At 36.4% G+C, this 23,755-nt stretch overlaps 1 protein-coding gene and 1 pseudogene across 4 annotated transcripts in view; one reads left to right on the top strand and one right to left on the bottom strand.

The window, feature by feature from the left end:
• Positions 1 to 23,755, top strand: part of CTNNA2 (catenin alpha 2) — a 1,068,899-nt gene that overhangs the window by 62,901 nt on the left and 982,243 nt on the right. The gene's annotated exons all lie outside the window — the stretch shown is intronic.
• On the bottom strand, positions 329 to 18,109 carry LOC131412269 (guanine nucleotide-binding protein subunit alpha-13-like; annotated as a pseudogene).

Here is a 23,755-nt window from a genome sequence, read left to right as displayed (position 1 = left end):
CTACAGGAGTATTCAGTTTGAAAAGTGGAAGAATTTAAAGCCTGAAATATACCTAGTCTGAGGTCTGAGGGAAGTTACAACTTGACTCAAATTGAAGCTGTAGTTAAATAGATCAAAACCTGAACTTCAGCAGATATTGGCAGTGTGTAATTCAGCAGGCTTCAGCCACAAACCAAAGTCTGCAGATGAGGGACTAAGATTTCCAAGAAGTTAAACACAGAATCAAGATTTTTCTAATTCCTGTTCTAAAACTTCTATTTAAAAAAAATGAAACAAACAAAAGCATTAAAAATGCAAAAAGATATTAGAATAGCAAGTCTTTTGTGCGTCACTGTAGCATAACCTTCTTAAAGTTGTGAAGAACAGTATCCTTCAAATCACGGAAAGCAAAGGCAGGTGTTTTCCGTGTTGAAAGTCCTGTGAAGTGGTGCTATAAGGGCTTCTGCTACTCGTCCTGGCATTTGTAACAGCAATATTCCAGTAGAAATTTTTGGACGTCTCTTAAGCAGTGCGGATCCCCTTCAAATTCTAACAAATAATCTTTGATGCTCACCATTTGCACTTTCTCCTTAAGCAAGTCTGTCTTGTTTAAGAAGACAATTATGGAGACGTTGCTGAAAACCTGATTATTGACGATCGTTTCAAAAATGCTCAGAGATTCTGTAAGACAGTTGATCAGTCAGTCTTCCACGTGCACTTTGTCAAAATTCACTTGAGGAAACAAGCATTGATGTCATATTCTGGAAGGAAGCATTCAAACCAACATTTCCTTTTTGATCTTTGACCACCTACATCAGACATCTTGAAAGGAATATATTAAATTTCAAAGTTGTATTTATGAATGCCTTTTGGTAGGTCTTCTGGCAAGCAGAATATCTTCTTGTGATGAAATGTAATCTAGCTCTCCATGCTTAACTGTTCTCAAGGAAATATTTTTACAGATTCACCTAGTTGAAATTATCGATGCTGGTCATAGGGATTCCGTATGCCTCTATCTGCTCATAATGCTCTTACAGCAGAAAGATATTGAAAAACAAAAACCTGGTGTTTTCACCATTCCCTGGGCCGTGGTGGGTGATCAGGTGTCAAATGCCATCATTTTTTCTCTTTTGAATTGGTTTTAATTACCTCCCCAAGGAATATGAAGCTTCTCTTGAAATCTACCAGCACCTCTATACCTTTGATCACCTTGCTGTAGAGAGTTGGGCGGAACACTTCACACGCCCTCCTCAGAGTCCTGCCCGTGGATGATCCACCTTGGCTTCAGGAAGGTGGACTTAAGGCTCTTGTCTATGCCCAGCAGCAGAATTTTCACGAACTGCTTCCAGTAGGTCCGACTTTTCCTGGGACAGGCATTTGTCCATGTCCTTGGACTTCTGCTGCTGCTCGGCCTTGCCTCCTGTCACCACACAGCTGAGTAAGTGTACTGACAGCATGGACAGAGAGACAGGAAGTCCTGATGTTTTATTTTTTACTCCAGACAATATTAACCACTGTACAGAGTCTGCTTGGAGCCTAGTACAAGAGCATCTGTTTTGGAGTAAAAGATCTGGCCTTGAATCCTGGCTCTACAAATGAAGAATCCTGGCCAAATTACTTAATTTTATTGAATCTCAATTTCCTCATTTCCAAAATAAAGATAACCATAGCTACCTCCCAGGGTTGCTGTGAACACCAAATGAGAACATTAATCTAAAGTGGTTAGCCCAGTGCTTGGCACTTAGGTATCTGGACTATGTCACCTCTCTTTTCTTCTCTGTAATTACCCTTTTTTAAGGCTTATTTGTGAATGACTTTGGACATTTTTTTTTCAATAATGAAACACTTAAAAGATGAAAGTTTGTCGCCATTCAGGCTCTGAAAACATTTCAGAATGAGTTTTAAAATTTGTTAGTAGTGGCAATTTCAATGCAATAAATTGCCAGTGAAAAGATACTTAGATGTCTAGTTCCATTTGCTTTGTTAAAAAAAAAATCAAACATATTTACCTGCGGGGAGCGAGAGTAATTTATTACCAAGGGAGAAAGGAGACTTTATGGGGGATGGACATTTTCTCTATTTTTCATATTTTGCTTGGGGTGGTGGTTATATTGGGGTATACAATTTTTACAGCTCAATAAAACAAATATCTGTGCTTTTTATTTATGTTGTTTATACCTCAGTTTAGAAAAGCACCCACATTACTTTGTTTATTGTTCAAAAAGGTTATACCTTCTAACTTTAGTTTGACTCCATGTAAAGAGTCCAGAACAAGAATCTCATCGCTTTGTTAGTCAAGGCTCATATGTTTATGGGTTGTTCATAAGACTGGATATTAGTACATCTGAAATTACATTTATGAGGTGTGCATGCTTATTAATAGACGACACCATTCATTTTTAGTGTTTGCTTTTCTCTTGTGCTTGAACCTACAACTTCAATGGGCGTTGAGCCTGTTGTAAAATATGTAGGTCAGTTATTTACAGAGTTTAAATAAAAAGGCTTATGCCTTTAAACTTGCTCTTAAAATAAATTATAGTATTTCATTCATAAATGAAGAAGATCAGAGATTTCCTTGTTCTCTCAAATGGAGTTACTTTATTATGCATCATTTAGGAAAGAAATCCCTACTAAAAACTATTAAAGCATAACTTCCACTTTAACTTAAGCTCATTTTACTTAAGTTAGTGAAAATGTGAAGCCATGTTCTTCATATAGGTTTTATATTATAGCTTTGAAGCCATGTTCTTCATACAGGTTTTATATTATAGCTTTCTTTAAGCTTGAATGAGTTCATTATTTTCCTGTTTGATATTAGTGCAGCTCAATTTAAAATGTTTGTGTGAGAACCATGGTTCACTTGCTTAAGGCCTGTGTTTAGATGATGTTAAGATGTTACAGTCACCTGGAAGTTCTTATAATTGAACTTCATTGTAGGATTGTTGCTTACCACCCACAAGAAGATTCAAAATATATAATGCTTTTTTCATTCTTTGAAGCAGTGATGTATTTTTGATTTAATTTCATTTTTTCTTAAATAAAATTTTCCAGTATTGCATTAAAAGATATTTAATTACATCAAAATTTATTTGGTAATTTTAATAAATACATGTTTATTTAGCCAAGTTTCATAAAAATATTGATTCATGTCAGACAAAGATGTAGTTTTCATTTAGAAATGTTATTTTAGGTCATTTTGCAATGATATGATGAGTTACTGGAAAATAAGTGACATTTGCCCTTTCAAGCTTGAGGCAGACTATTACAACTTATTTCAGGCTTAAAGAAGTTACAAAAATTAAGTAAATCATGTAATATTTTGATTAGTGGGAGAATTACTTTTATCTATTCTAAGTCATTTATTGTAGATAGCCTAAAAATTATTTTAAAACATTAATTAGTTTGATGCTTTAAAATAACTTTGACTGCTCCTCATGAGTTTGAAATCCAATTAGGTCAAGTGTATAAAAGCAAGTGTATTTTAAGGTGTTACCATTGCAAAGGTGCTGGCACTTTGCATGTGTTGATGACAGTTTTGCTTCATGTAATCACTCTGAGCTAAATATATTTGCTCTTCTAAAAATGGCAGAACCTAAGTTTAACTCAGTCCCTACGTTGTGTCCTTTTTATCTGATACTTTAATGTAAATTATCACTTTTTATAAATTCATTTGATAAATGAAAGTGAAAAATGTTTGGATAGATTATTTAAACAAAGCTCAGACAAACTAACATTGTCAGTGTCCTCAATAAGGAGTAGTAGTCCTTGAGTTGTGAATAGCTACTATGTGGAAATCCTTATGTGGAGTAGTGGGCACAGACTGCCAACATTTGAATGGATATTGTAAATGAATGAAAGATACCCCAACACTTAGCAGCAGCATCTCAGTCTCTCCATAACTAGAGGTACGTATTTCATTACTCATTTTCCTTTATAAACTTCCTGTTTCCATATTTGGGCCTTTTTTCTATTAGGCCATTTGTCTTTTTCTTATTAATATGTGGAATTTCATTAGATTTTCAAGATAGTATTTCTTTGTCTGTTGTATAACGGTAAATATTTTTCTTGGTGTGTATAGCCTGCCATTTTATTATTTAATGGGGTCTTTTGATGCTAACACTTTTAAGATAGTTAATTTGTCATATTTTTAACTTAGATTTTGTGGGTTTCTTTTTCAGGGGAGGGCATCTTGTTTAGGAATTCTTTTCTAATCTTAAAGGCAGAAAAATATTCTCCTATATTTTCTTCTTAAAGTTAAAAAATTTTCGTTTTCTAATCAGATCTATTCTTTGTCTAGAATATATTTTTTAGGTATGAGTCAGGTAAGAATCTATTTTGTTTTCATTGTATGGATAACCAGTTGTCCCAGTAGCATTTGTAATCTTTCTTCTCCCTGTGCATCTGCCATTCACCCCCTGCCTGCCGTTGATTTTCCATACAGCACAGGTCTGTTCCTTGGCTCTCTTCTGTCCTGGTCTGTTGCACAGTCTCCAAGTCAGTACGTTTTATCTTAATTGCCGATTTATGTTAAACCTTAATATCTAGCTAGGTAAATATTGTATCTAGTCTTCGCACCTGGTGCATATTTTCCTTCCTTTCAGTCTTTTTGTGTTTTAAGTGTGCCCTGCTTTTTATTTTGTTCTTAGAATTCTATTCATTTTGTAATCTGGTGCCAGGTCAGGTTCTAAGCCATGTGTAGTAATGCTGGTATGTCTTCAGGCCCTGGGTCTCCTTCCTGGCCACAGGGGTTCACTACTTTTTCAAGGTCTCATCAAAGATTTAATCCTGTGTTTTAAAGGTGCTTACAGGGCCCATTAGACATCTGAACTCCTCCACCAGTGGGATAGTATAATATAATCTTTCCTCACTCTTCGTTTTGTCATTCAAATTAAATATTTATAATGCCTACGCTTTTAAAATAGAATCCTATTTGTGTGGGGTGAAGTGAGGACAGTATGGTTTAATTTCCAAATCTTTGGCTGTTCTTCAGCACAAAAGAAGGATATTTTTTCTGAAGAAAGTTGCCACAAGCTTGTGGGCCATCTGACACTAAAAACAGAAAATGTAATGGCAAATGCTCTGCTCCCGGATGTTAGTACAGAATTTACCACTATTTCAGGAAAGGCAAGTAGGTGTGAACTGGACCTTTGGTCAAGAGACGCCCATTGTAGCAACCCCATCTCTTGGTTAGATTTTGGAAACCCATGTTTTTTAGGTTCTACTTCTTGATGTGAAAGATGGGGAAATTTCAGAAATCCACCAGTTCCTCTGTGACCTTTTTCTAGATACTCGTGAAATATATTTGTTTTATCTTTGAATTTATCAAATCCCAGTATCCAGAACTATGCCTGGCTTCCAGGAGTCGTTAAATAAATGTATGTTGAAAAAGTAAAAAGGGAGGTGGAATGGAGTGCTAACTGGAGGACATCTAAGTGACAGAAATTAGGCAGAACTGAAAATAGTTTCACCCTCCCACCTCTAGAGGGAGAAAAACACAACATGATAAAGGAATTTCATACATAAACCACTTTGGTAATTTCCAAGTGATGTAACTTTTAGGAACACACCCCTAATTTCATTCTTGGTGGCTGTTACTCTCATAGAAGGGATACCCTTAGAAACTGATGTTTTGATTTGCAAGATGCCAGAGGGATTGAACACTGGCAGCTGTGAAATATCTTTCATACCAGTTCAAGAGAATCTTAGCGGGCAGTGAATTTAGCAATAATTTCAATATTTCAAGACAGCTAGTGGCAGCTATACCTTTACATAGCATACACTTATGAGGATCAACTAAAGCAACAGTCTTCTTCATGTTTGTATGACATTTTGTAAGTGCAGCATGGTGATACTTAGGATTTTATGGTGATCAGAAGTTTAGAATTGACTACAATTACCCATGCCTTTGAATACTTTTTAAAGAGAATTAATTTGTTGAGTAATGCAGGTTGGTTAATGACTTCTTTATGGTTCTTAGTGAAAAGGCCTGGGAAAAATTCCATGGTTGAAATTGGCTTCACTATCCACTGCCTCCTTACCTGCTCTTAGTATTACCAGTTGCTTAATGAATGGAGCCAAGGCAAGGTTGTCTGAAAATTCACATTGACGAAGCAGAAATTTAATTCAAATTCTGATGTGTATCTGTACTATCAAAGAGTGCGGTAGGCAGAATAATGGTCCATCAAAGATGTCCACAATCTGATCCCCAGAACCTGTGAATATGTTCTCTTACATGGCAGAGGAGACTTTGCAGATGTGAGTGAGGTTAGGGACCATGAATTGAGGAAATAATCCTGGATTATATGGGTGAGCACAATCTAATCATGTGAGTCCTTAAAAGCTAAGAACTTTTCCTGATTGTCCTCAGAGAGAAATTTAATGATAGAAGGAGGTTCAAAGAGATGCAATGTGAGAAGGACTCCACCTGCCAGTTCTGGCTTTGAAAATGGAGGAAAGGCCATGGGCCAAGGAATGCAGTGGCCTATAAAAGCTGCGAACAGCCCTCAGCTGATAGCCAGCAAGAAAATACAGACGGTTCTACAACTTCTAGGAACTGAATTAGGGCAACAACCCAAATGAGCAAGGAAACAGATTCTCCCTTAGATGCATCTCTGGAAAGGATGCAACTCTGCTGACACCTTCATTTTTGTCTGTTGAGACTTGTGTTGGACTTGTGACCTACAATACTTTAAGATTATAAATTTGTCTTGCTTAACCTACTGAATTTGTGGTATTCTGTTATAGCAGTGATGGAAAACTAATATAAGGGATAACTAATTTTTTCCTTTTAACTGGTCATGGATACAAAGGAGAAATAAATAAAATTTATGAAGACTACTAGTTCTTAAATAAGAGATTTTTCATATTTGAAAAAACAAAGTGTTGGCTACCTATGTAATCTAAACTAAATAATCTTTTTCCTAGAGTGTATTTCCTGATGAATGGGTAATATTGACAAATTGCTACCTGGTGTATATGTACGAGGAAAAAAATCAGAATCCTTGATTCAAATCAAAATTCATGTAAAGTTTGAGTTTTGATGTGGAGTGACTTGATTTTACCAGTGTTTCCTTTTCTGTCAAAAAGGAGCTGTATTTAACTTCTCAAAAATGTTAGTTGGTTAACTTTTTCTTTTTTTTTTTTTGGTGAGGAAGATTGGCCCCTGAGCTAACATCTGTTGCCAATCTTCCTCTTTTTTCTTGAGGAAGATTGTCCCTGAGCTAACATGTGTGCCAATCTTCCTCTATTTTGTATGTGGGACGCTGCCAGAGCATGGCTTGACGAGTGATGTATGTCTGCACCCAGGATCCGAACCTGTGAACCCTGGGCTGCTGAAGCAGAGTGTGCGAACTTAACCACTACACCACCAGACTGGCCCCCTGGTTAACTTCTTGATAACCACTCTAAAAAGCAAGCTGCTGTTAGGATTGCCTCACATTATTCTCTAGATGAATAAGCTGAACTTTCTTGTGCAAATTAAATCCTTCCATAATCTTGTTAAATGTTCCTCTTGGAGGTGTTCCTCAGAGAAGGATCACACATACAGCCCTGTGGTTATTTCTAACTTCCTGCCAGTGAAGACAAATCCAAAAAAAGAAATGTTAGTCTCTGCCGTGACTTTGATTTTGCTAGATTTTGGAGTTTATAATTTTTCCCAAAGATAAAAAAGACAGAGAGAACTGAAAGTCCATGGGTTGACCAGTTCTTTGCCATCTCCCATTAAACTTGATAGTGATTAGCCATTTCTATACAAAAATATCTTACTAAATATTCATGAGCCTGTTTAGGATAGTTTTGTGGGTAGTATATCTCTTCATTATCAGTAATTGGAAGAGAAGGCAGATAGAAAAATGGAATGGAAGGTATGCCTATAAAACTGAAAAGGAACCAGTGGAGTCATCAGTTTTATCATTTAGTAAATCATTCTGGCAAAAAACACGTAATAGTTCAAATGTTATTATTATCTTCCAAATTATATCCTAAATTAACTTTCACATTTAGTTTCTTTCATAATCTAACTAGGTCTGTTGTTATGATTTAGAGAATTGCAGACAGTATGGTGTCTCTACTTTGGTGTGAAATTACAGAATTAAAAAAGTTATGAGAATGAAGATATATGGCTGAATGTGTCAACATGACAACCAAATTAAGAGAAATTACAAAGACTGACTGTAAGCAAACCTTGCAACGTGCATTACCATTTAGGAGTGGTTAAGAATGTAGGCTGAGCCTGCTTGCCTCTTGCTGACTACTTGATACTGGGAAATTTTTTTTGTTGTTGTGAGGAGATCAGCCCTGAGCTAACATCCGCCAATCCTCCTCTTTTTTTTTTTTTTTTTTGCTGAGGAAGACGGCCCTGGGCTAACATCGGTGCCCATCTTCCTCCACTTTATATGGGACGCCGCCACAGCATGGCTTACCAAGCAGTGCGTTGGTGTGCGCCTGGGATCCGAACCAGCGAACCCCGGGCCGCCGCAGCAGAGCGCGCGCACTTAACCGCTTGTGCCACCGGGCCGGCCCCGATATTGGGAAATTTTTAAAACTTTAGAGTATCTCAGTTTTCTCATGTGTGAAATGGGGCTTATAGCTGTACTTAGCTTTGTCATGAGCATTAAATGTGTCAATGCGTAAAGTACTTAAAACATTGCCAGGCACAGAATAAATGCTCAACAAATGTTTGCTGTTATAATTTTAATTTTTAATTATAAACATTTTAAAACATACACAAAATCGTGCTGTTTTGTGACTTTTTTTTGTAATTAATTGCCATGTATTCTTTACCTAGATGCTAGAATTATACAAACTTTGTCAGTTTTTAAACATCTCCCTTTTTTGGTCTCTTATTTTTTTCTGAATAATTGAAAGCATATCATTTCAACCCTACATGGTACTACGTGCATCTCTTAAAAATATGGAATATGGGCTTTAAAAAGAAAATAACCAGGATGTCACTATCTCACCTAACAAAATTAAAAATAATTTCTTGGTTGCGTCTAATACTCAAACCACAATTAGGTTTTCCAATTTGCTTTTAAAAAATGTGTTTTGTATTTATTTGTTTGAATCAGAATCCAAACAAATTCCACATGTTGCATTTGTTGTTGCGTCTCCTAGGCCCTTCTCCCTTACTCTCTGTCTCTTTTTAAGGTCAGGTTTTTTGAGGTGTAATTTACATTCAGTAAATTTTACTTTTAGATGTGCAGTGTTATCGATTTTGACAAATGTTTACAGTTGTGTAACCAGTACCATAATCAAGAAGTTCTCTCATGCTCCTTGTTGTCTGTTCCCTCCCCATTACCTTACTTCCTTGCAGCGACTGATCTTTTTTGCTGTCCCTATAGTCTTTTGTTTTCCAGAATATCATATAAGTGGAATCATGTAGTATATAGTCTTTGTGTCTGGTTCTGTCACTTAATATAATTATTTTTAAATTCTCTATGTTGTAGCCTTTATTGTTTGTCCCTTTTTCACTGCTGAACATTATTCCACCATAATTGCCACAATTTGTTTATCTAGTCACAAGATGATGGACATTTGGGATATTTTGTCATTTGGGTTTTTTTGGGTGATTATGAATAAATCTGATGTAGACATTTACATATAGGTTTTTGTATATAAGTGACATTTCTTTTGGGTAAATGTCTAGGAGTATTTACCTAGGTTGCTGAGTCGTGAGGTAAGTGTCGGTTTAGCTTTATACAAAACTGCAAACTGTTTTCCAGAGTCGTTGTACCATTTTGCATTTCCCAAAGCAATATGTGAGAATTCCAGTGGCTCCATGTATTTGCCAGCACTAGTTATTTTCAGTACTTTTTTAATATTATTTACCCATTCAAAAAGGTACAGAGTGGTATCCCACTGTAGTTTTAATTTCTATTTCCTAATTGCTAATGACCTTGAGAATCTTCAAATGCATTGTTTTTCTTACCCCTCTTTTAGTCAAGGCCAGCCTCTCTCCCACCCATTTTTGTGCTGTTGCCTTGACGGGTTGAGGAAACTAAAATGTCTTGTTTTTTGTTCTTCATTTTGTTGTTTAACTTGATCCCCAATCCTTCATCATTCCTATAAACTAGAAATTAGCTTGTAGAACTTGATTCGATTTCAAGTTTATTTTTTTGATGGAATGCTCCATGGGCTATCTCTCACATTGCATCACTTCAGGGGGCACATAACCTCTGATTGACATTGGGTTTGGATGTTGGCAGTGTTATCCTTCCGTTGTAAAGTAGCCCATCAAGTTTTCATCTAATGGTTTCATACATTTCCCTTTCCTGAATTAGTTATTTAATTAGATATTACAAAATAGTTACATATTCTAATTTTCCACTTCCTCTGGGTTTATCAGTTGGATTTCTTCTGTAAAGGAAGACTTTTCCTCATTTATTAGGGCTACCTGGTAACCCTAAAGTAGAGTTTATATAGAAAAGTTGGAATTGTTGACTTTCAGAGGAAGGAGTTAGTTTCCATGAAATTTCCACTGATAATGGGTGATGGTGGTGATAGTGAATTTTTTCTTTCTAATTGTTGTCTTTCTCTTTGAGTGTCATTATGAATTCATGGGTTTTATACATTCACTGTGTTTCAGTCGATTTCAGTGATTCCTATTTAGTTCAAATTCAGGCTATATTAATGTTATCAAAAAGGAAAACAAAGTATAGAAGTGCGTAGATTTTCATATGTACTTGAATCTCGTTTCTGAACATTTTTTTCTGGTTCTGTGGTGTGTCTGTGTATGCAACAGTCTCACATTCAGAAAATTATCTAGCTCTGAAAAAGAAAAATAACCTGGTGGTATTTCATGGGAATTGATATAAATTAATGTTAGGAGTAATTGTTATCATTATGATAATGTGTGTTTCTATTCAAGAACATGTAATTTCTTTCTCTTCTTTCAAGTCTATTTCTGATCTTTCAGGAGTGTTTAAATATTTTCCTCATTTAAGTTTTTCACATTACTAAGTAGTTTATCTTTTTGTTGCTATTATGTCATGCCTTTTGTTCCATTAGATTTTAAAATGTATATTTTTGTTTGTATGTATGAAGGCTGTTATTTTCTGCATGTTAATTTATGAATTTACTATTTTACCGATATCTCTTACTGTTTGCAGTAATTTTCCAGTTGATTTTCTTGATTTTCAAGATATTTATTTGCAATGAGAGATAATCCTGCCTCTTCTTTTATAATTCTTATGTCTCGAATTGCTTTGTCTTAACTGTGTTGTATAACACTTCCAAAACAATTTTAAATAAATAGTGGTGGCAGTAGTGCGCATGCTTTTCTTATTCCTGAGTTTACTGTCATTACTTCTGGCCTTTCTCCATTAAGTAAGACTTGGCTCTTATTGTTACATTACTGTAATATATAAAGAATGGAAACATGGGATTGGTATAATATATGGTTCTCTGTCTCAGAGCTAGCCAGCAACTATAAATGACATTTTATTGAGAAAATTCAGCAGTGATGTGATTTCTTCCTTTTCAATTCCTGGTCCAGCAAGGAATGTACCTGCACAGCGAGACGTACTTGCCTGATCTGGCTTGCACTCTATGCTGGCTACATCTGCTTCTTACTCCAGTCTCTACTCTGTCAGGCAACACGGCCAAACCTACTTTAGGAGTCAGTCCTCAGTTTCCCCTCCTGGTTCTCAGCCTATATTCTGTTTCTTTTTCCCTAAAAGAGATTCAGAAAATAGTGTATTTAAGTACATTTGTGACCTAAAACTCATTCAAAAACAAAAATATCAGTTTTAGAGTAAAAGGAACCCCTAGAGGGAAATGGAACTCTTGAGGTGATTGTCACCCTTCAGCATCCTGTGCACACACTGTCTCACTTGCTGTCTGCACAGGATGCTGAAGACCTGTAGCTGTCTGCACATCGCTGCCTTCTCTGCTGTGTAGTAAATCTTCAAATATTATCAAACTGTCAAGAGTGTAGCATTCTTTTGATTGTTTTCTGTCAAAAATGTCACCTCCTAACCCAGGCCTCCCTTCTTATTTATTATCGTCGGCACTGTCAGCTTTGCGGTCAGCTGCGTTATATTTTGCAGTCTGGTTCACTACTGCTTATTCCCCTCTTCAGCCTCAAGTTCCCTATTTTGTAACAGCATAACAGCATTTCACCCCTATTTTCATTGTTTATAGTTTTTCTTTTCCACAAAGCCTTCCTCTTTTTAGTTGTTTAGGGGTTTTTCTTTGCACTTTTCTTTTTTGTTCTTTTTGTGTTTTATTTAAATATTGAACTTCACTTGGACAAGCCTTCATTATCTTGTTCATCATCTTTTCTAATTCACTTCCTACCACTAAATTCTTGTAAGAGCAGATCTTTAGCTTTAGGTTGAGCTTTCTATTTCTAGCTAAAGATATATTTGCATTTATTTTAGCATTTTTATATTTAATTGTATCATAAAATATGTCTTGAGTTCCTGTTGTTCTCAAGCATCTTGCAACTAAATGAAATCTTTGAAGTTGATAATCCTTCCCAGAAATTGATAAAAGCATAGCCTCCTATAGAATAGAAAAAAAAAATGTTTTTTGATAGGTATATGGATTTTATGCAATAAATAATTGTACAGAAAATGTACTGGGAAAAATGTTGGATAACTACTGTGAGAGGAAAAGAGATGGGAAGCACCATCCATCCAACAAGTATTTAGAGTTTTCTGTACTAATGGAACACTTCGAACGTACAAGTCTTGAAGCCTCTCAGAGCAGTAGTAGAGTTAAGATTGACACACGAAATATTGGAAAACAGTATTGGTACTTATCTAATACCATACTTAGATACTTATCTAAATACAATTTGGGAGTACAGAGAATAACCTGTGTAGTCAGGTGGAGATAAGACCTTTTAGCCCCTTATGATTCAGATAAATTAATGAAGGGATGATGAAGCGAGAAAAGTAATAGTTCTTTCCTCATAGTGTATTTGGAGGGCTAAATGGGCAATGGGTGAGAGGGATCAGCCAAGTCCTAGCACATAGTAAATGCTCCATAAATGTTAGCAATTGGTATTAGTGGTGAGCAATGAGTTTGAGAGAGTCCTAGTTCTGTGATGTTAACTGTACACTTTAAACTGTTAGCTGGCAAGAATGACATTCTGTCCTGAAGATTGAGGAATCTGAGCAGGACACATGGCCGAGCCTCCAGCAAGCCAAGGCTTTTTTCTGGAAGTAATTTTGGGTCTCTGCCACTGCTTGGGAAGATGATTAGAGAGTCAGAGTTCTGCATAATAAAATAGATGTTCTATAATTTTAGCCTGTAAAAAATTATTTATCTTTTTTATTTTAAAAGAAATAATTGCTGTTTTCCTCATCACAATACCCATTGGTTTATAAATTAAAAGTGTGTGTTTTGTTTCCTAAATCTTTGTATACTCAAAATGATGTGAATTGTTTCCGCTAACTGTCCTTTTTTTTCCCCTTAACCCTCATTTACCCCCATTGCTATTTACAAGATAGGAGACATATTATTGGGAAGAACTGTGTTTCTCTAAGACTTTCTCTAAGCTAGGCTCAGCCAAGAAAATGAAAAGTTGGGAACTAGACTCAATATTATAAAGAAGGAAGTGAAATATGTGCTAAATAGCACTCCTGTTGATTAAGGCAAGAATGATGGTCATCCTGAGTCTTGGTTGTTTTACTGTGGCAATTTCCAGATATTTTTCCAGTTTACCCCTAAGAGTAGCAGGAAGGAGGGGGAACTTAGCAATGTCTGTTAAGGCTGACATCAAATTGACAGAGTTCACAGTCTCACTGAGCTGCAGGTGTCTTCTAACTCTCTAGGAATTTGAAGACTGATCTTGGTAGAACAAAAAATGTGTTCAGTCTTCCAATTTAATTAGAGAGCAAAGCTTGGAACTCCCTCTTGTAGGTATACAAAAAGTAAGTATTTTCACTATAGATGACACTTTGCTTTCTATAATTGTTGCTAGGATGTCCGATTACTTAACTCTTCAGACTGCCCCCCCCCAGTGTTTATTATTTATTACCAGATGGTACATTCCAGTATTTCCCTTAAGTTTGACTGCAAGGGAATAAAAAGGTAAAGATTTCTTTAAATCCTAATGAAAACAGGTTTAATTTGTTACACCTGCTGTAACTTCTCCTTTGAGGAGGCTTGTGTGCTTTTTTTCCCAGAGACTTTTTAAAAACATATGCTTAATCACACTGTGCTGGTCCATATTTTGCAAACATACACTTATATAAATATGTATATGAAAGGACTTCTTTTTTTGTTCCTGTTTTTTGTAGTACTTCTCAGGGAATGCAAAGATTTTTATATTTTAAAACAGTTCTTCAGCGTGTGTTCTTATTTCTTTAAATATGATGAAAACCTATCGCAGTTTAGCTTATTGAATGTCTTCAGATATTTAGGAGCCATTTGATATTTTCTAACTGATGGGGTGATGCTTAATATAAAATATTGGTATGGAGAACTTTGCATGCCAAAGGAATGACTGCAAAGTATCCTTCCTTTATTCTTTTCAATCATTTTCTCAATTTGAGATATTTCCATAAATACATTACACTTATATTTTAAAATTTATGCTTGTGTCTTTAAAAAAAACCTAACATTATATTTGCTTTTTCAGGGCAAGACCTTTTCTATGGCTGATAGAGACCTGTTTATCTGGAATATGTGACTCTTTTACTTTTTTCTTAATATAGAATAAGAAGAGCTGCAGTAAATGTTATTGTCTTGAAATATTGGTAGTTCACTTTTTTAAAACTTATCAGTTGAGGGAGAAAGCTACATTTTATCTGAATATTTAATGGAAAATGAGATATTATGTAAATCTTTTAACATACAAAAATAGCTTGTCTTAATTTTTGGTCATTTCGGATGAAAGTGACTCTTCCTGGATAATCAGTTTCACCGTTTTGTTTTGCTCTAAGCACAAGGACTAAATGTAAGGTGCTGTTTTATCTCCTGCTCCTTCTCTGTTCTCCTCTATGTATTTATATTGCTTTAGGAGACATGGAACATGTATTTACATTGGTATGTAAATTCAAAAGTTCAGCATAAAAATTGAATGTAAGTTAATAACCAAGGCTTTTATTGTTTATAAGAAGCAAACTATTAAAAATTCTACCATCAATAAATGTGGTAATTTGAATTTTTCCTGTGAAATTTTAATTTGAATTACCTCATATTGGATCATTTAATGTAGTTTTCTGGTTTGTACCAGAACACTATTTGGGAATGACTGGATCAAATAAGACAATTTAGGTGAAAATGGATTGTCAGTAGAATGTGTTCATAAATGCTATTTTGTGTTGTTTTTAACCATGACTTAGAAAAACAGTTTGAAACAAGTGGTATGATGGAATGTTTCTACTTGAATGCGTTATCACCCCTAGTGACATGGTTTACTATGTATTAGACACATTCATGGAGAAAGACTCATCCTGCAGGGGGCAAAACAGCAGAATGTGTCATAAGACTTGACTTTATTTAAACTTTGCATCATTGTTTAGCTTTGTATACAAAAATATTCCAATGACATTTCTTCTAATGAGTCCCTTCCCATCAAAATCATAGAAAAAACTCTGCTGATGACTGGTTGTCTGTGGATCAGGTCTCCATTTTATTTTAGCTTTGGCAGTCTTTCTGAGCCTAAAAGAGCAAAAGTTCTGAGGGGATATTGGTCTCCTGTAGAGTCTTATATTTTGAGAGAGAGAGAGAGAGAAAGAGAAGTACTGGTGTTGCTCTATGAAAACTAACGTGCATTTCATCTACGAGGAGCCTGTTCTTACGGTATGTTCCTGTAGAGAGTGTCTTGCTTTATTGGTTGTCTCTTTTGATATTGACTAACTTGTTTTTTCTCCTTTTTACTTCCTTTTTATTTTTTTTCCCCAAAGGTGATGATTAGAGCTGGTTTTAATCTATTTCTTCTCTGAATTAGAAAGTTAAATCATCTCACTTTCTTCCTCTCACTCACTCACTCTCACTTTCTTTTCTTCTCTCTCTCTAAAGGATGTCAACTGATGAGTTGCTTTTTCCAGTGGTACCAGACGAACAGCTGCTCATGTGCATGGGAAAGTTCCGTTGTTTTGGCGAGACCGTTTTGAGATTGGAGGGTTTTTTTTTATTTTTTAATTTTTTGTTTATTGCAGTAACATTGGTTTATAACATTGTATAAATTTCAGGTGTACATCATTATACTTCTATTTCTGCATAGATTACATCATGTTCACCACCCAAATACTAATTACAACCCATCACCACACACATGTGCCAAATTATCCCTTTCGCCAGCCTCCCTCCCCCCTTCCCCTCTGGTAACCACCAATCCAATCTCTGTCTCTATGTGTTTGTTTATTGTTGTTGTTATCTACTACTTAATGAAGGAAATCATACGGTATTTGACCTTCTCCCTCTGACTTATTTCACTTTGCATAATACCCTCAATGTCCATCCATGTTGTCACAAATGGCTGGATTTCATGGTTTCTTATGGCTGAGTAGCATTCCATTGTGTATATATACCACAGCTTCTTTATCCATTTGTCCCTTGAAGATATACAGATAGCCAACAGATACATGAAAAGATGTTCAACATCATTAACTATCAGGGAAATGCAAATCAAAACTACAATGAGATATCACCTCACGCCCCTCAGAATGGCTATAATTAACAAGACAGGAAACAACATGTGTTGGAGAGGATGTGGAGAGAAGGGAACTCTCATACACTGCTGGTGGGAGTGCAAACTGGTACAGCCACTATGGAAAACAGTATGGAGATTCCTCAAAAAATCAAGGATAGAAGTACCATATGATCCAGCTATTCCACTGCTGAGTATTTATCCAAAGAACTTGAAAACACCAATGCATAAAGATACATGCACCCCTGTGTTCATTGCAGCGTTATTCACAAAAGCCAAGCCTTGGAAGCAACATAAGTGCCCATCAAGGGAGGTTTTTTTTTTTCAATAGTTTGTTTAATTTATCCTGATCTTCTTCCAAGTTCAAAATGGTAGCACCTCACACACACACACACACACACACACACACTCCACAAATTCTTGCCTTTAAAAGTCAAAAATCTTATGTAATAATATGTAATGTTATGCTAATTTTTGTATGGATCCAAAGAAAAAGTTTATAACTTATGTAGCAAAAAGGAGATAATCAGTGATTGTCTCATGACACTCAGATGATCTGATTCTGCATGTAACTCATTTTTCTACCCGAGCCAAGTTCTCTCTGAGCCTCTTTTTTGATTTTCAAGTAGAATTGATGCCTAAAGGATCTTTTTCTAAGGAGCCCCTCAGAGGTAAATTCAGAGATGTGTTCAGCCCAGCAAGTATTTATTCAGTACTTACATAATATCCTCAGAATTATGTTAGGCTATGGAGAAGACAAACTGTGCATAGTTTTCTGTCCTTAAAGGAGATTATGTCCCATCTGGGCAAAGGAAGTAAATACAGGAGTAATTTAACAAGATGGAATTGTATTTTTTCACCTTTGTGTAAAATCCTTACCAAAACAGTCTAATTCCAGCTTAATTTCAGTCTGTCAGAACTCTCCCAAATTCATTTTCTCCCCTCCCCTGCCTGGACGTCATGGTTGAATGTTTCTACTGAGCACTCACCAGCACTTCACGTCCGCTGTCACCTTTTTCAGTATAATTTACTTAGATGTTCCTTACCCTTGAACAACACAACCTTTCACTTCACCTTCTCCTGAACCTGGGATACATGGCTACAGTTGTAGAACATGATGGGCACAGCTGGGACACTGTTGTAGAACATAAGGAGCAGTCTTGGGTTAACATAGAACTGTCAACACTAGATTTTGCTCACTTTCGGAATTCTCAAGTACAGCCTCTCGCTCTGATCACAGCCCTCGTTATTTGCAGTGAGTGCAGTGTGTCTTCACTCTCATTGCCCAGGCTTTTCTCCCTCAAGACATGATCCCTAGGCTATTAATCTTCTCACCCTATCATCCTGCTCTTGGTTTCTCTTCCTTTCTTAGTCCCTACTGACCCTCTCTCTGGCATTTTCATTGAATTGCTGACTCACCATCTTCCTCATGTCCATCACCTCCCCTACTTTTGTGTCTCGCCTGTTCAGCACAGTTCCAGCACCTCTCAGTCCTTCTTCTACCTTCTTGTTTCTTGGGCCCATGTGAAGAGCACTTCTGTCCAAATATCAGACAGCCATGCAGGTTGGCTTCACCACAGATCCTTAGTCATCAACCACAGCTGAGCCCTAGTGTTATTTTTTTCTTTTTAGTTCTGAGACCTATTTGCTTTATTTTTATTTTTTTAATTTTATTTTATTGTGATAAGAACAAAAAATGAGATGTGCCTCTTAAATTTTTTAAATGTACAATACATTGTTATTGACTCTAGGTACAATGTTGTACAGCAGATCTCTAGAGCTTATTAATCTTGCTTTACTGAAACTTTATGCCCATGGATTAGTAACTCCCCATTTTCCCCTCCCCGTAGCCCCTGACAACCACTATTCCACTCTTTGATACTATGAATTTGATTATTTTAGATACCTCATATAAGTGGAATCATGCAGTATTTATCTTTCTGTGACTGGCTTATTTCTTTTAACATAATGTCCTCAAGATTCATCCATGTTGTCACATGTGGCGGAATCTCCTTCTTTTTAAAGGATGAATGGTATTCCATATCTTAGCTATTGTGAATAGTGCTGCAGTGAACATAGGAATGCTAATATCTCTTTGAGATTCTGATTTTAATTCTTTTTGATAAATACCCAAAAATGGTATTGCTGGGTCATATGGTATTTCTATTTTAAATTTTTTGAGGAACGTCTATACCATTTTCCATAGTGGCTGTGCCATTTTGCAATCCCACCAACAGTGCACAAGGGTTCAAATTTCTCCACATCCTTGACAACACTTGTCTTTTTTTTTTTTCTTTTTTCTTTTGATAATAGTTATTCTGACAGGTGTGTCATGATATCTTATTGTGGTTTAGATTTGCATTTCCCTGATGATTAGTGATGTTGAATATGTTTTAATGTGCCTGTTGGCCATTTGTGTGTCTTCTTTGAAGAAGTGTCTACTCTAGTCCTTAGCCCATTTTTCAGTCATGTTATTAATTTTTTTGTGCTATTGAGTTGTAGTAGTTCTTTATGTATTTTGGGTATTAACCCCTTAGCAGATAGATGGTTTGCAACTGTTTTCTTCCATTCTGTAGATTGCCTTTTCGTTCTGCTGGTTGTTTCCTTTGCTGTGCAGAAGCTTTTTAGTTTGATATAGTCCCACTTGTTTATTTTTGTTTTTGATGTCATATCCATGAAATCATTGCCAAGACCAATGTCGTGATGCTTTTCCTCTATGTTTTCTTCCAGGAGTTTTATAGTTTCAGGTCTTATGATTAAGTCTTTAATCCATTTTGTTCTTGTTTCTTTTATTTCTTCTTTATTGGTCTGTGCCAAATCATTTCCCATCACATTTATTTTTTCCAAATGCCTCTACTGATCCCCACCTCCTACTTGATACCTTCTTGTTTAGAGCAGCAGTATAGCATTAGTACTCACCATCTAGACTGGGTTCAAGCCTTTGCTCTGCAAATTATTTTGTGATACTGGCTAAGTAATTTAACTTCTCTTTGCCTCTGGTTCTTGATGTGTAAAATAGGGATAATAATGTTATCTATCTGATAGAGATGTTGTAAGGATTAAATAAGTTACTGTTAGTAAAACGACTTAAACTAGCACCTGACACATAGTAGAAAATATGTTAAGTGTTGGTTATTATTGCTTTTTTTTAATCACTAATAATATTGAGGCTTTTAGGCCTCATACACTGTTTCCATCCTCCATACCTATGATTTTGTCCACAACTCGTCCACTCTTATTGCATTATCTTCGTTCTCAGAAATGGCGTGTTAAAAGATCATTCTTCTTCCTGTTTCTTCCTGCCTCCAGCGTAGTTTCAGTTTATCTCTCTTTCTTCCACATCTTAAATCTATTCCTTGATAAGGACTCCGTACTCTGAGTCTATAAGCATACAGAAGTTTCTCCCATTCTAAAAACAATACAAACATCATCATCATCATCATCACCATCCTCATCAGAAACAACAAAAGAATAAAAAGGAATCTTCCTCCGATAATTTCTCATATACTTCCCCACGCTCTTTCTTCTCTTCTCTCATATAGATTTTTTTGGAAAGATTTGTCTTCTCTCCTTAATGCACTGCCTTCTGGCTCTAGCTGCAATTTGCTGATACTGAACAAGGAAACCAATGATTAGCTGGTTGTCACATTCAAAGATTTGCTCTTTGTCTGTAGTCCACTCTGATCCTCTTCTGGATTTCACACTGTTAGCCTGTTTTGATTTTCATGACATAAGTTCTCAGGCTCAGCCATCCCACTCTTACCTGATTCTGCGTCAGGCTCTGACTCTCTCCTTGTCTCCTTTCTTAGGTCTTCCTCCCATTTCCTAAATATATGCTTTGCCCACATCCCGTTTTTCTCCCTGATCCTTACTCTATATATATGTTCCCTGGATAATTTAATCTATTCCCATGATTTATATACTGTTTACCGGATGTGCCAGTGACTCACAAATCTCTATTTCTAGCCCCAAACTCTCTCCTGAGCTTTTAGACCTCTTTCCAACTCTTTCCTAGATGTGAACTCCCATAGGCATCTCAAATTCAGTACATCTAAAATTAAACTCATTATATTCCCAATTGTCACATTGCTTCTGTTTTTCTATCTCAGTGGATGCCTAAAGAGCCCAGGCCAGAAACCAGGTGTTCCTCTTAGAGTCCTTCCTCTCCTTAATGTTCAACATCTAAGCCTCTATTTGTACCACGATACTTAAAATTGTGTCTTACGTATCTCTCTTCCTCTCCGTCTGAACTCTCACTGCCTTACTTCAGGCCTTCATTTTCCTTTACCTAAGCTATTACAAGAACCTTTGAATGGCTTTTTCTCTAGATGTCACCTGCTATCCAGTCTATCTCATGAACAGTGGACAGGTATCCTTTCAGAACCTTAACCGGATCATGTACTGTTTTGCTTAACCTTCTTATATGGTTCCCCATTGCTTACATTGTATGATCTAGCTCTTGTGATGTGTGGTATTCACCATCCAGCCCCAACCATTTTTCCCAGCCTCAGTTCTTAATGAACAAATGGCACAGATCAATTCCTCCATATGACGCTCTTCTCTTTAATGCCTACCTGCCTTGTCTTTGTATGTGCTAGTCTTACCTATTCCTATTCTTTGGAAAACTTTTATTTATTCTTCTAGACCTAGCCCAATTTCTCTCTTTGGGGAACCTTTCACAAATCATTCATAAATTGTAAACATTCATTACTCTCTTTAACTTTTCACAGTGTTTTGTAGATAGTGGTTATCACACTGGCCTGGAACTCTTTGAATTGCTGAAGGGCTTTGTGCATCCCTGTATTCCTAACACCCAGGACACTGCCTAGAACTGAGTAGGTGCTTAGTAAATTTTACAACTAAGTATTTAAAAAAGATGGAAGAAATAGTTTGTCTCAGAATAGCTCAGATTAAAGATACGAAAAATGGTAGAGAAAGAAGGCTTCCAAAGAAAGAAAGAAAACTGTCATTAGACCAAATGATATAATATATAAGGTCCAAATGGAGACGAAGGGAAGAAAGCAGGAAGAAACAGATCTTTGGGTATAGGAACATTGAGAAAGGGCGCTAGAAAAAGAACGGGGCTATCATTGAACTGCTCCTGCGGTTTCAGTGCACCTGAAAAATGACAGGGAAGGGATGACAACAGAAGGAAAAGGGCAACCTTGTGAGAGAGAAAACCTTGAGTAGCAGAAATTGTCAGAGAGCATCTGCAGAAAAAAGAGGAGACCTTTCCTTGTAGCTGCTTTGCATGTTTCTGCTAACTAATGAGGCTAAAAAGCCATCTCCTTCTCTATTTTTCTCTAAAACATATGCTCAGAGAACCCTGAGCCCAAGCTGCATTCTCTGTAACCTGCTTTTAGCTATCTAGAAAACATCCTTTACCTACAGCCAGCCTCCTATGCAACAACCTTCCAGTGCTCTGCTATTCTCCAGGGCTTTCCTTGCAGAAAACCAGCAAACAAACAGCAAAGTGACATTCTGTGGAATTGTTGAGCATTATCCTTGTTCCTGAAGGGTACGAGGGAATGTAAATCTTGGAGAGTCATGAGACTCACTCTGCTCAGTGTTCATAAAGTGTAATTGGGCACTCCTGCCTTGCAAAGAGCGGCAGAGGACTTCCATTGTTTATGCTAATGGGGCGTCTGATGTATGGGTCAGTTAGAAACAATATCACATATTCATAAAATAAGCTGCATGTGTGTGAAGACCTGGAATACCCTACATTTTATTTTCTCCTTACAAACATTAGATGCCCCTGAGAGAGGTTCACAGGCAGAAGATATGCAAGAGTGGGACCCATGTTAGATCTGAAAACAAGACACTTGGGGCCTTAGGTTGGCTTTGTATTCTTTCATTGAAAGGGCCTCTGAATTTTTTTTTTAATAAATAAACTTTATTTTTTACAGCAGTTTTAGGTTCACCGAAAAATTAAGCAGAAGGTACAGAGATTTTCCTTATATCCCCTACCCCCACATATGTATAGCCTCCCCCTTTAACAACATCCCTCACCAGAGTGGTACGTTTGTTACAACTGATGAACCTGCATTGACACATAGTTATCACCCAAAGTCCATAGTTTAGATTCGGGTTCACTCTCGGTGTTGTACATTCACATTGGTGTTACGCATGGGTTTGTACAAATGTATAATGACATGTATCCACCATTATAGTATCATACAGCATAGTTTTACTGCCCTAAAAATTCTCTGTGCTCTGCCTATTCATTCCTCCATCTCTCCCAACCCCTGGCAACCACTGATCTTTTTATTGTCTCCATAGTTTTGCCTTTTCCAATGTCATATAGTTGGAATCATATGATATGGTAGTCTTTTCAGGTTGGCTTCTTTCACTTAGTAATGTGTATTCAAGGTTCCTCCACGTCTTTTCATGGCTTGATAGCTCATTTCTTTTAGTTCTCAATAATATTTCATTGTCTGGATGTATTACGGTTTGATATCCATTCACCTACTGAAGGGCACCTTGGTTACTTCCAAGTTTTTGCAGGTATGAATAAAGCTGCCATAAACATCTTTGTGCAAGTTTTTGTGTAGATATAAGTTTTCAACTCCTTTGGGTAAATACCTAGGAGGGTGATGGCTGGATGGTATGGTAAGAGTATATTTAGTTCTGTAAGAAACTGCCAAAATGTTTTCTAAAGAGGCTGTACCATTTTGCATTCCCACCAGCAATGAATAAGAGTTCCTGTTGCTTCACATCCTCTCCAGCATTTGGTGTTGTCAGTCTTCCAGATTTTGGCCATTCTAACAGGCCTTTACTGGTATCTCAGTGTTTTAATTTGCATTTCCCTGATGACATATGATGTGGAACATCTTTTCATTGCTTATTTACCATCTTTATTCCTTCTTTGGTGAGGCATCTAGTAAGCTCTTTGGCCTATTTGTTAATCAGGTTGTTAGTTTTCTTATTATTGAGTTTTAAGAGATTTTTTAATATATTTTGCATAATACTCTTTTATTGGATGTGTCTTTTGCAAATATTTTCTCCCGATTTGTGGCTTCTCTTCTCATTCTGTTGACATTGTCTTTCACAGAGCAGAAGGTTTTAATTTTAACGAAGTTCAGCTTATCCATTCTTTCTTTCGTGGATTATGCCTTTGGTATTGTATGTAAAAAGTCATCACCATATCCAAGGTCATCTAGGTTTTCT

Source organism: Diceros bicornis, chromosome 12 (assembly GCF_020826845.1).
Source record: "Diceros bicornis minor isolate mBicDic1 chromosome 12, mDicBic1.mat.cur, whole genome shotgun sequence".
NCBI classification, from domain to species: Eukaryota; Metazoa; Chordata; class Mammalia; order Perissodactyla; family Rhinocerotidae; genus Diceros; species Diceros bicornis.
The sequence above is the reverse complement of the archived record's forward strand: the minus strand, read 5'-3'. Positions and strand labels throughout refer to the sequence as shown.